Here is a 12,435-nt window from a genome sequence, read left to right as displayed (position 1 = left end):
TCCCCCCCCATTGTGCATCATCCCATCAACGAAGCGGGACAGGGGCCGAGCGTTCACCCCGACGCGGCTCGAGAAACAATCGAGGAATTCCACTCTTGATTTTCACGGAATTCGGCCGCGAGATGGATCATTCCAACTATTCTACGCGTATATACGTTTAGAATCACTTGGTTATCAGGCCAATTCGTAAATCAACGTGGAACCAACGCGTGATTACGCCCGAATTTAACGTCGCAATTCGATCGTATTGATCGATCGTATTGATTGTTCGAGTTCCGTGCATCTTCGCGCGTCATCTTCCCTTTTGAACGGTTTTCTCGAAAAGGGGAAAGAGGAGGAGGAATAAAAATACTTTTTTGATTTATAGCAGCCGTGGTCGCTCTATTTCTCCTTTTTTTTTTTTTTTCTTTTTTTGACGCGTCACGATCGAAACGGCTTGATAGAAAACCGCGATGGCGACCATGAGTTATAACTCAATCCAGGAGCTGGTACTGGACAAAAGGGTGGTTTGCGTTACGAGGAAGCGAAACGTGTTTAGGAGTGAAGGAGCGGGAGGGGGCGAGGATCGATCGAGATCGAGTTTATAAAGAGATGGATCGAGATTATTAAAGAGATATTCCCTTTCCGGATCGATAGCTTTAAGCGGTGACACCCACGTGCTTTATAGAGGAGAAGTGGAATTGTCTATCGAGAGAGAATGGCCCACGGTCGCCATTCTTGGCATGCCACGCTCTCTCGCGATTTATAGGACCTCTCATAGGACCGCGAGCGGCGACCAGCTGTAAGTTCTTCGGAGGAAAATGGTAAAAGGTTTTCCAGATAAGAATATTTCTTATCGGGCTGACTGAATTTTGGGACGTTATTGGCGGGAATTGTGAAGGTACGAATATAATAAAGATCTCGGTGAAGACTAGAAGAAAGACTTTGGTTTGTTTTAATCATATGAAGTACGTGTATTTCGTATTTAGAATTCGTATTAAATCCCGTTTGACGAAAGCTTTTTCTTTTAACTTCTTCAAAGATGCAAGTTTAATGACCGTGAAATCAAACGTTCTCTGGAAAAACGATCTATCGTTTTTTTTTTTTTTTTTAAACTTCCTCCTGTATTTTCGTTACAACTTTTCCACACAACTTCGATCGACTTTCTCTCGTTGAAACAAACACAATTATTTCAGAGAGCAAACGTTTTCAAATTCTAAACTTGAAAATCCTAGGAATATAAATTTTATTTATTTTCTTCCAATTTCACCGAAATTTCGTTACATCCAAGGATTAGGAATGGAAGAAGGGAATGGCGGAGATCTTTCGGTTGATCTACGAAACTTTTTCGATTCCCTATCCCCTCCTACCCTACTTATCTCCCTCTCTCTCTCTCTCTCTCTCGAAAATTGAATTATTCAAGAAAAGCGATAACCGTGCATCACGTAAGAATGTTCTAACTCGGCCAATCTTCCGCGCGACAACCTAATTGAACATCCCTCTGTATCCTCCTTAGGAAAATCCCTTTACAACGGCGAGCAATCTGATCTCATCTTTGAATGAAATTGCCGGCCAATGGTTTCGATCCTCGTGTAGAGCCGAGCCGGGACAAGCCTCCTCCTCCTCCTCCTCCCTCCATTCCTCGATATCGATTACAGCATCTGCAATCGAAGTTTTATCGAAGTCGACAATGTGGCATGTTTGAAGATCGTATCTAAACCTGCCAGGAGCACGGTTCGGTGTTCGAGCACAAACTATGTCTGGGAATCGAGCTATATACCGAGTCGACGAGGCAAGTTTACAGACGAAACTGCTACGTCTTGGTCTCTCTGTTTACGAGTATCGATAGCCGAGAATTCTCGATGTACGATCCTGCAAAGTGATTCACCGGGGGAAAGGGGGAGGGGGTCAACGACGAGGCAAAGAACGCCGATCGAACAACCATGTTTCCTAATGAAATTCGGCTATGAAGGATCCTTCGGCTCGACGGATCCTTTGTCGATCGAAACCGTTTGGAAATGAAACGTTTTCTTCCTTCTTCTGAGACTGATCGATACACGTTCCAACGTTATTTTTATTTAAAAAAAAAAAAAAAAGAAAAATTATCTATTTTAGAGAAGAGAAATTTTTGCATCAGAAAGGAACAAAGAGACTCGATAATATGTATAATTTTATTTTATTTAGAAAAAGATTTATTTTCTTTAGGAATAATTTTCTTTTGCTCGATTCAAAATCTAAGAGATCGATGTAGAATATTACGTGAAATTGTGTGAAAATAATTAACGTTTTGATTCCTCTGAGACTGATAGATCAACGATCCATAATTTTTACTTTATTTAAAAAGGAATCGATTTTCTTTCAAAAAATGTTCTCCATAATTTGAGATCCAAAAGATCAAAATACTATTACGTAGCAAAACGTGAAGTGATTCGGTAATTAATTGCAAAGTAAGGCAACATTTCATAGTTGAACAGGATAGGTTTTGCAATTAAGGGCCAAGGTACCGACCGACGATGTCTGAAATAAAAACCGTACTTTAGTTTATACATATTTATGAGATGGATCCAAGGTCTGGCTAAGGTCTTAATTGAAAAACTGGACCTAATTGTGAGTAATGGTTGCGCCGACGCGGCTCTTTATTTAGGCTGCTCCATTCTGACAACAATGATCGAGGAAGTTTTTGGTTGGCCAATACGATCGGCAATGCGAAAGAAAAAAAATGGTCGAAATGAAGAGAAATAAGAAATTGGGATTAAGCTGATAAAACGGGCTGAATATGGTGGAAGATATTACGGTTAAATTATGAACGGCAAAATCCATTCTACTTAGCTATAAATATTCGAATAATGTTTGTTAAATGAACGTTTCCGTAATAATTTTAACTCTTTTGTTCCGCGAATGCAGTTTAACATCTTTATTATCAAAATTACAATATCAATGAATCGAATATACAAATTACACGCATATGAATAAATAATTATAAATAATGATGATAAAATAAACGAAATAACCGTATTACGTGAAAAATATTTCAATAATATCATATTCGAGTGAGAATATTAAAATGCAAATTATCGTTTTGTAAATATTCCATAGAATGTTTCTTATATACCGCGTGTCTAAAAGTGTTTTTATATTAAAATATCTAAACACTGGAAGATTTTACAAAAAAATTTTAAAGAAATCAGAAAATTTTTCAGAAAAATAGCAAAAAAGAAGAAAAGATAGATAGTACTTTATCAAGAAAATTTTAAACGATTCAAAAATCACATGAATAACAATAATAGCATCATATAATAACAATGATGATCTTGGAAGAAGCTAGAATTCATTAATATGAAAATTTCGAGCGGAATTATTCTGACAATGACTAATTTCATAAATCAAGGAATAAACACTTAGATAAAGTATATAAATTACGCGTTACCAACAAACTTGCTCGAAACTAAGAAGTTGGGGTAAGTTATTGCTACGTGAATTTGCAATTAGCACAGATCTAAACATAAATTTTCACGCAAGAACTGGAACTCGTAGCAAATGGTTACTTCAACTAGACTCCATCGTCATGAAATTGGTCGGCGATTGCATCAACCATTTCTAGTTAAACCATTAATTTTTAATCGATTAACCGTCCGAGTGATTCCACGTCTCTTATCTGAACGAAGTTTAATTATCGAATGGCTGTAAATTAAACGAAAGTAAGTCAGCCGATACGATGAAACTCATGGGAATAACTCATCGATCGCCTAATTGACCGGCCACTTTAATTATTATTGTTCTTTGAATCGAATACGTTTCCATTCACCGTGTACTAATTGCACTGCAATTTATACATAGGGACAATCAAACTAGTGTAGAATGAAGGTAATGATAAATTCTAATTATGTAATTTTCGACAGTTCTTTAATAGGAATTTCTGTTCAATATTTTTGCTCGAAACATCTATCAATTGTAATACGTGAATTCTCTGTAATTATGTAAACTTATGTAAATATACTTATGTTATTTATACAAATATTACACTTTACACTGGTTACGTATTCTTGTTTGCACGAACATATATAAATATGGTAGATATTTGTGCAACTGAAATCTTGCAGAAATTTGAAAATAGAAAAAGGAGAATGTAGAAAGCAAAGAAGGATGGAAGAAATGAATCACGAATAAATTACCGTACCATTAAGAATTTCACTTTTTTTTCACGATTGCGGATTATACTGGTCATTAAATTTTCAACAAAAGCCCATTAACTCGCCGTAAAAGATACACCCTTCGTTATATGCTATGTCAAATTATCTTAATTCATCGCATTAAAATAATCAACCCAGTAATTATCAATTAGTAATTCAATTGGCGCGCAATTGAGCTCGATAAAAAAAATATATGATCGAAATCGAAACGAGTTGATCAGAGGATAAATGTGTCGAGTGGAAAAATTCGAAGGAAAATCTGATCTTTCAAAAAAGTCTGTCTGCGAAAAAGGAAACAAATTATAAATCTTCTTATCATTCAATAATTCCTCTTGAGAATGTAATCGACAACAATTTACAATAGAATGAAACGAAAATTTCGTAAATGATTACATTTCAAATTCTGAAGACTCGTGTAATATTTCTTCAACTTAATTTTTCATTAATATACACAAATACATTACAATAATTTCCACCATACATCTATCTACACATATACTTTATAATACTTTATATTTATATTTCACGAGTCTTTATTAAACTCTCATCTCTATGCTTCACTCTATACATTCTATTCTTTCGATTTCGGGACACACAAAATACTTATAATTATTCACCCTTGTAATATTAACCCTTTACTCTCATTACTTCCATTCACAACTCTCTATATATCCATCCGACTTCTTCATTCCGCGCACAAATACTTTTCTCTCTCCTCCTGTTGTAAGGGAACGTAACCAAGGCGTGAGATCTTTACAGTCGGATCGTGGATCGTCCATTGTTACGAAGGGGCGTTTCAATACCCAGGTGAACCCCGTTGATCCCCATAATAACGCCAGGATAGATCTCCCTTTCTCCCCTACCCTCCCCCTATCTCCTGTCTCCTCCACTGTTCCTCCAGTTCACGGTGCGAACTGAAACGCGCGTCTATGGAGTTTCACGACGAGGGGTGTCCTTTCTCCCTTCGCAATTGCCCCCTCCCTCTCCTCTCCACGCATCACCCACCTCTCTTATCTTCCGTTTATGAGTCGGTGTACTTTATCGCAGGGGGGGAGGCATGTTTTCCTCGTAAATTTCAAAGTTTCCAACGTTTGGAACGTTGGAGGGAGGGAGGGAGGAAGACGGCGGACTTACAGTAACTACGGCCCTGTAATCCTTCTGCCACACGTACGTTCATAAATTGGACACGGTTCCTCCCTCCCGCGGGTAATGCCGCTTGATAGTGTCCATTCGAGTTGTTGGAACGAGCGACGAGTGGCGAAACAGAAACACAGGCAACGAAGGTTGGCCTCGTAAAGGATCGAGGGATTTAATAAGTGGAATAAGTCCGATGGCCAGTTCTGGTTTTATCAGTCACCCTATCACGGCGATAAAAACTTGTCGGGATCGCGCGGTTGTCGGGAAATCTGCTATTGTTACTTTTGAAACTTTTTTTGGGGGTTTTCGTTTTGGTTTCTTAATAAAAGTGTTTCGTTCTATTTGGGAAACGTTAAAGAAAAAGGAAAAGTGAAAATTGAATCAAGATTACGGTGTTCCTAAAAATGCTCGTGAAGCAAACTGTAAGTTTTTAAGTAAGATTGAAGTAAGATGGAATTTAAGAAAAGTAATCGAGTTATTTTACGGAAAGTACTTTATAAAAATATTTTAGGAAGAAGTTATTTGTTTTGAGAACTTATTTGTGACCAGTCGATTAATAACATGAGTATTAAATTTTCAATGAAATTAATTAATTCATTAGAATTATTATATATATGTATAATGGTTAAAATGATCGATTAAATTTGATTAAAATTAAAAGTTTAATTATTTTCATTCTTCGAAAACTTACATACGAGTAAAACAGAATCAATTTCTTTTTCAAGATGAAAAAAGTTAATCTAGGTCAAAAATTTCATGCGGTTTTCAAACATACAATTCTGATTCACAATTTTTACTTTAAATTTCTCATCTCTTTTTGCAATTTTTTCCGGATTTTTCGGATAACTTCATTATACCAATTTTTACGAAATTTTTTGTCATTCATTGTTAAAAAGTTTTCCAATATAGACAAAATATTTTTTCCCAAAATTTCCCAATATTTTAAAAGATTTTTCCTAACAATTTCATTGACTTCAATAATTTAATTAGTTTGACGAAGCAATATTTGAGAAATATAGTATTTGCTATAAAATTTTCCAGTAAAGAGTCTTGCAACTCTTCTCGCTCGTTTTCTATGTATTAATAAAAAATGTCACGTTGAATCATGATTTCTCCTCGATTCTTTTGATAATTATAACCTTCTATAATTAGTCTTCTTCAATTAACCTTAGGCAAAAATTTTTTCTAAAGTTTAAAGGAATAAAAATAATATCAAAATGTATCCTTATAACTAAAAAAAAAAAACCAAGAATCTAAAAGTCGAAAACAAACTACTTCTAACTAGAAAAACGCGAATATTGATGCGCAGAGGGCGCCATGCATTTAGCGTACGCGACACTAGCGCCGCGTTGGACGAAAGTTCGCATGCGCTCGCGTAGGTAACGTAATTTTTTCCACGGTCCATTGCATCCCCAAATTGATCGTTGGGTCTGGGACAAATTGCGCGTAGCTTCTATCGAGGCATCGATACGGCAACAACCTTTTTGAAACTCCACCAATTTCACGGTGTATGACAACCGTTTCCCGTAACTTTTACACAGAGACAGTTGACCGACACTTTTCAGGAAAAGTCGTAAAGCTGAGAAGAGTAATGCGTTTCCTACCATGTAACGCGCGTCTGTTATACTCCGTTGTTGAATAATATTTCTACCTCTCTTTCTCTCTCTTTTCTTTTTCATTTCTTTTTCTTTTCCTTTTTCTTTCTTTTTTTTTTTTTTTTCGTAATTTGTGAGACGTATAAACGTCAAAAATATATGAGTCGGCGGCATTACGAGGATGTATCAGATAATATCGCTCCCGGCTACGTTAAATTATTTCTCATCGCAAGATTTATGCCGCGTTGCGCCCCAGTGTGGATGCGTTCCGCCAGGGAGCGCTTTCTGACTTGGCGCTACGTCGAGAAAGATTACACGAAAGACGTTTCCGAAGAAATTGCAGCGAGAGGGAACTCGTGCATCTTGTATGCCTCGTGTCACTATATAAAGCAAATAAAAAGCTTGGATTGGTATAAACGATTCCTTATTCGTTCTCCGTTTTGATCTTTGAAGAGATATCGAGATAATGGAAACGTTATTAAAAAAAATTCGCAAAAAAAGAAAGAAAGAAAAATTAAAATTAATACAACGTGTATAACAATTCGTCAACGCGTAGTGCGAAAAATATATTACTAAATTCTAAAATTTCCTTTTCATAGAAGTAAGCGCAAATGTGAATTCGTGTGAATTCGAAATTCACTTTACTCTGAGGAGGAAAAGGGATGGGGAAAATAAAAAAATTAGCGAGGTTCACCGAGATAACTCGAGGCAAAAATACCAGAGCACGTTTCGGTAATTCTTAAAAATCCCGAACAAATACCGTTCCTGAAAGGGGAATGCAGCCCTGCTCTCGCACCTGAGAGGCCGGGACGGAGTGCAAGAAAAGAGCACGAGCTTTTCACTTAAAAAGTTTCCCTTAAGCAGGGTCCAGGGAGAATGCGAGCGGGGGGAGGGCCGTCAGAATTAGATTTTACACGAGACATCGTTTTTCCGTGGGAAGAAGGAGGAGGGAAGGGTGAAATAGTGTTATCGAAGCTGAAGGTGGAGGAAGGAGACTTTGGGTGTACAAATAATGGCGGGTCGCTTGGACATACGCGTTAGACTTCTGGCCGGATAAACCCCGAGAAAATGCAAACAGCGATACCTGGAAAATGCACGTGCACGTAACACGTCTAATGCTGTTCGCATAATGCAAGAATTTGGAATGGTACCCTCTCTCTCTCTCTCTTTGGCGGTGAATTGGAATATTTCTGCGTGGTGAAATTTGCGAAGAAGTCTGTTTTCGAGAAATGGGATAGACCCCGGGTAATTAATTTTGTAGAGAGAGAGAGAGAGAGAAAGAAAAAAGAAAAAAAAAATAATTGTGGAAGAAAAAAGCAGTTAAAAAACAACCGTTAAAAGGACCAATTTAAAACGACTCGGTGTATATTCGAATATACGAGAATACACGAGGGTCCATATAAATACGAGGAGAGATAACATGTATGCGCATACGCTCGAAGATAGAAGGAATATAGGCGAATATAAGCGTGTACGTTATGAGTTCTGCCAAGTAAACAGAAATGCATTCATAGAAAAATACGGATAAACCAATACACCGTAGGAAAAAGCTGGATATGAGAGAATGCGAAAAAGAAGCTTTGCGAAACTGCATACACTGGCAAAAGATAATATAAGCTCACCTATGCACAACGTTCATACCGTTCCCCTCAAAATTATGAATGACGGAGGACAAAATTTCTTTCTCTCTCTCTCTCTCTCTCTTTTTTCCTATTTATACGACTTATTTATATAAGATGTCTGAAGCTAGCTTTTTTCAAGCTTCTTCAAACTATTAGGTCATCCCTTTTGTCGAAAGCATAAATATAAATAAAAGAACGGCCTGAAAATCTAAGGGTTGCCATCAAGGATACGCCAGGAAGATTGTTGTACACAATGGCGCGAGCAGCAAGAAGTTTGAATGGAAACAGTATTATTTCCGGACGACTTGTCACTGTTTATGGTCCTTATGGGAAGGGTCTGTGATAACATTGTCCCTTTTAGGATACCCTTTTAGGGTATCTAATACGTTAGAAGGAGTAGAAACTTTTTCCCCTCAAGATTTCTACGCACATACAAATGATCTCGCGTAAATTACGGATGAAAAAATAGAATTTCAATTTCGATTCGAGCCAGACAATAATTTCAACTATTTCTCGCTGGAGAAAAAAAGAAACAACGCTGGAAGAAAGAAACCACGCTCCTTCAGATACGTGTATACACGTATATTCTCCGTGTATTACTACACGCTCGCATATATGCGTTCAGACCATAGAATTCAACGTGGAATCGAACGCTGAGGTAGAACGTGCATGCACACACGTACACATGTACACGGCTGAATGAACACACACACGCACACACACACATTAGAGGGATAAACTGGTGGCGAAAACCTCGAGGTAGCTGTTAAGCTTCTGATCTCCTTTTCGCCCGACTAAGTGGATACACCTGCGCGAATGGGCTCGTTTCGGATACGGTGGACCTTTTAAGTTAAGCTCCACTGCTACACAGAGTCCTGGGGATTCATTGTGCCGAGGAGCGTGGCGAGGAGATGAGGCGAGGCGGAGCGAAGGGTGGCGTGGAAAAGAGGGCGAGAGAGGGTGGATAGCGAAGGAGCGCGGGTTACACGGAAATCTACTATGTCGACAAAAAGAGGCGCGCGGTCTTCCGTACAATCGCGATAGCTCAGAGGAGAAAGAGAGAGATGGAGAGAGAGAGAGAAAGAGGGAGAAGAGAGGGAGAAATGAAGAAGAGATGAAAAATTCAGGAGCAAAACACTTTTCCCTGGGGCTGAGTGTGTAAGCTGAACGCTCGAAATATAACCAACGATTATATTTCGTTGTGACGCTTCCTACTCAACTCGATTTCCTCTTCCGCCGACCGAGGATGGACCTTTGGTTTTTCCACTCCTTCGCGAGGCCGAACGATCTTGTTGGAAGCAACAGCAGTCGGATACACACTTGACGTTGAAAGAAAAAAAATGATTTCTACTACTACCTTCAATACCCTCCTTTTCCTTTTGTTTCTCTTTTTCTTTTTTTCTTTTCTTTTTTTTTTTTAGTTCAGTTCCCCGACATAAAAAGCGACCTACACTCTTCCTTTGATGTCGCGCGATTCTTCCTTTTTTTCCATGGAGCGTGTTTTATGATAAATCTTGCACAGAGAGCGTTGAATTTCGTGTTTGCACGGCGACGGAAAGGAACTTCGTACTTTGAATTAAATAGTGGATTCGCGTGTCACGTGTGTGTCTTATACAAATTGCATGAAAGCGACGACAGTATCACGGGGGGCTCACGAAATGATTAGTACGGATGATGAATTATTAACAATTCAGATGTATGATAGCCTTTCATATTTTTCGTTATCGTAAATTATACGTAAATTTTTGATGGAGAGAGAAAAAAATTGATATCGATTTTATTTATTTATTTCCTTTTCGAATTCGATCGAACGAAACGTTGCGCGTTAATTTCAAGTGAAATTAATTCAGAAGAGATCTGCTACTTGCAGATCAACATATTTTCTTCCAAGACTTACTTCCAAAATATTTCCATATGATAATTTTGAAACGAATTTCGTAATCAATGAAACTTTCTTATCGAGAATTTCGTGAATGATGCGAACGCCGAGAAAACGGAAGAAAAGAAAAGCGAGATTAAGGAGGACGTGAAAATTAAGGAGAAAATTAAACGAGCAAGTTAAAAATTTAATAATTGATAAACAACAGATAGGAGAGAGCTTTGTTCGAGTCGAGAATCGACAACAGAGATTACAGTTTAATCATTTACTTACGAGGATTATAAAACACTCGGTATATTCTCGTGAATATAACATTATTAATAACCTTTTAGCCGTAGAGTGGTTTTCCTACTAAAATTTTAATATTTTATGATTTTAACACCGTAACACCCAAACATCTACGGTTACCGTTCATGTCGGTTCAGGATACACAACGAGACAAAAAAGTATTATCAAGCAACTCTTAATGAATTATTCATAACGACCAAGTTTCAGGTGAAGCCTTTTCATTATATCTTAATACAAGTATCAATAATCACTGATAATTTAAAATCAAATGGAAATTAATTTACGAATCTAATTAAACGATATAATATAACAATAACTCCAAACGATAATATATTCCCATATTCCTTTTAAATCGAATTTAAACGATCGTTTTAAAATATTAATCTCATCATCTTTGTTTTCGATTTCTAGAATTTCTATCTTTTTACCCCACGAATATATTATGAACCATATATAGAATATAATTTCTTATTTATTTTCGAGAAGTTTCGAAAACATTTTAAACGAAATTGACTGATTCTCGATTGGATGAATTATATTATATAGAAGATTATTCTACGCGTGAATATTAACAAAAAACATCTCATCAACGACCATAACAATATCCTTAAAAGATAAAATTTTCTATGACTAATTACTAATTGACACTGACTCGAACCAGAAAAAGAAAAAATTCCTGCATACCTCGCCAGATCCTCCTTTTAAAGAAAGCGTCGTATTGTCCCTGCTTCACGAGAGGGCGGAACAATGGAAGAAAGCGTGATCCGTTATGCGTTCTAGCCGGTGGCGGCAGCACGTGTCTCTACAATTGGAAACCGCACGGCATAACCAGGTGACAAGAAAAAGAACACATCCGGTTGAGGCGAAGCGCATCCTATTTAACCGCGACCGCAGACGCGCGATTTCTGCCGGCACAACTTCTGCCATAATGAAATTCCTGGCCCGTTAATTAAACCGGACCGCAAATCAGTAACGCGATACACCGAGAACGCGTATACTAAAACGTGATTCATCGACGCGAATTCACCCACCCGTCCATTTGTCAATCGGATTTAATTGTAGTCTGGCAAGGGGAGTTCTCGTGTGCGGATCGAGTCGATCATCGGTGGATCATCGTTTTGCTCGGCAAAAGTGTAGAGATAAGAAAGAGAAGAAATTTTTTGGAAAAATTTTGATTATTCGTGAAGTGATATACACATAGCATAGAGTGATTTCCTATGAAAAAATAAGAAAGAAAAAAAGTAGAATAACATTTTTTCGTCCAAGATTTCGATGTTCGAATTTGAATATGAATGTTATGCTAGATTTTATTAAGTTTTCCTTGTTTTGTGTAATTTTTTAAATAAAATTAATTCTAAACGGTTCTTGCTAATATTCACGCGTAGAATAATTCATACAATCGAGAATCAGTCAATTTAACTTAAAATGTTTTCGAAACTTCTCGAAAATAAATAAGAAATTATTCTATATTCTATATATGATTCATAACATATTCGCGGGGCAAAAAGATAGATTCTAGAAATCGAAAACGAATATAAGAGAGTGACTTCGACGCGCAAAAACATGGATCAAGATTCATTCGGATTAGACGAAACTCTTATATATAATTCTATGATTAACAAGCTGTTTCATCGGCCGAACAATTTCTACCGTGTCCCGATGCTTTTTTGCGCGTGTGTACAACGCAGTGGTGGAAAAGTCATCGGCTCTTTCCGCATTCCTAGGACGATTTCGCCGAGCAAACT

General features: G+C 37.4%; 1 protein-coding gene across 2 annotated transcripts in view; it reads right to left on the bottom strand.

Moving 5' to 3' along the window:
• LOC122719827 (protein timeless homolog) overlaps positions 1–12,435 on the bottom strand; it is a 183,913-nt gene that overhangs the window by 92,210 nt on the left and 79,268 nt on the right. The window lies entirely within an intron of this gene.

The sequence above is a fragment of the Apis laboriosa genome, unplaced genomic scaffold (genome assembly GCF_014066325.1).
Source record: "Apis laboriosa isolate Shangri-la unplaced genomic scaffold, ASM1406632v1 scaffold9_cov152, whole genome shotgun sequence".
Taxonomy (NCBI): domain Eukaryota; kingdom Metazoa; phylum Arthropoda; class Insecta; order Hymenoptera; family Apidae; genus Apis; species Apis laboriosa.
This window is presented reverse-complemented; position numbering and strand designations above follow the sequence as displayed.